Genomic DNA, 2,000 nt, shown 5'->3' on the forward strand with positions numbered 1-2,000 from the left:
ACACACACACATATATATTCATACATATGTATAATAGCTACAGTTCCAATTTTTTTAATATATAGTGTTTATTTCTACTATATATTTTAGGAATATATTTATGAAGCATTTATAAAAAATTAGAAGTAATGTAGTAATTTTATGCCAGTTGAGGATGCTTTTTATCTTAAAAGAGACGAAAACAAAATCTTTATTCAAATGTATACAGAAATAATCTGGTTAAGTATGTGTCATAGAGAATTTCATACAACATATCTTGATTGATTCTCAACTCCTCTCAGCGTGACCCTGTGACATGGCCTCTTGTAGAAGCTGTCCTGGTTCTCCCATCATCTCTATCCTACAATCTTTCTTTCTCCCCCATCTCCGTAATATTTCCTGAGCCTTAACTATAGGGATCGTTTTCTAAATGCATTTATTTGTGGCAGGCATCACACAATCAGCTCTCCATTCATTTTGACTATTTGTAGTCTTTTGTGGTGTTCAATATTTCAAATATGTGACACATTTAATCATATACTACTATTTAACAGCATTTATTTTGAAATAATTTTTGAAATAATGTTGTAAAACTAGTACAATTCCTGCTCTATGAAGCCCTTTTATTATTTTCAAGACCCGACTTAAGACTCTGATATATGCAGTTGTTTATGAGGATGTCACTTCCTTTGTTATGTTTTATAGTTTTCACAGCTTTGACAATTTCAGGAAAATTATTTTCTCACAGGTGTTTCAGTTTGAGTGTGTTCAATTTTTTTCATCTTTTGAACAAGGTTACAAAATGAATATATGTTCTTGGCCTCAACTAGAGTGGCATCATTTTCAGCTCTGTTTGTGACACATTTTTCATCACTTTGTGAGAGACCTTGGCACATATATCCCCAGATGTGCCCTATGTTCTGCACCATGCAGCCCCCCACTGGTCCATGTGCACTATCCCAGGCATTCTACACTGTTCTAGATATCTATGTGTTTTTCTGTAGTTCTAGTTATATTTTACTTGCCGATGTTTTGAACTACTGTCCACTTGCCTCTGTAGCATGTCTGTGTGTTTTAAACCAGCTCACATTACATACCGTAGGCTGTACCCATGCATTTGCTCCTTCTACCTCAGCTCCTCCAATGCCACTGTCACCCTAAAATTTTACTCCTCCCTATAGATGTAATGAGTTATTCTAGGAGGGGTTGAGTCTTTCACTTTTTGAAAGTATTTGGATAGATTGCAGTTCAAGTTTCTGTATTATGATCTATGGATGATCGTACTAATCCTAGCTACTAGGTGCGTGCATCTTCTAACTTCAATGTGTGTATTAGAGCGTAGCTTCATCTCTACTATACATAAGTATTTGGCTTTGGGTTGATTCTGACTCCAGATTTCTCATAGCCTTTCCTATGTTGTTATATAATGTATGAAAGCCCTAGATACTAAAGAAGTTTTGAAGTCCAGTGCTAGTATATTTCTCTATAGTGAATTAACTTTCTATTGGATGGTGAGGACCATGTAGGAGGATCACCTCCATGAAGCTCAGACTTTCACAACTCACAACAACTGATCTATTTAGGCCTATGCTATTCTCCATCTGCGGTGAACCATCAGGAATTTCAGCTGAAGGTTCAAATGTTCACCACATCTCCACCTCCTTTAAAGCATGCTCTCTGTCTCTATAGTGACATGAATCTAAGGCTACTGCTTTAATACTTGTAGTGGATAATTGTTTGTTTGTTTTTTTGTTCTTTGTGTCTCTTATTTATACTCATGTATTTGGTACAAAATACTCCTCTGCTAGCTGCTGCCTTCTTTTCTAGCTTGAAAATTGTTTGTTTTGTTTTCATTTTTCCCAGCCCTATGACACTGAAAATGTTCCAAGTTTCTCCCTATTTCTTGTAGAACTAGAGCTAGAAACTTAGTTGAGTGCAACTCAGCTTGGTGCATTCTGTTTCTGTCCTGGTCACATGCTCTTCTTGTTGTATTATACTCAAGTGGTGTGTGTGTGTGTGTG

The sequence above is a fragment of the Microtus ochrogaster genome, chromosome 18 (genome assembly GCF_000317375.1).
Source record: "Microtus ochrogaster isolate Prairie Vole_2 chromosome 18, MicOch1.0, whole genome shotgun sequence".
NCBI lineage: Eukaryota > Metazoa > Chordata > Mammalia > Rodentia > Cricetidae > Microtus > Microtus ochrogaster.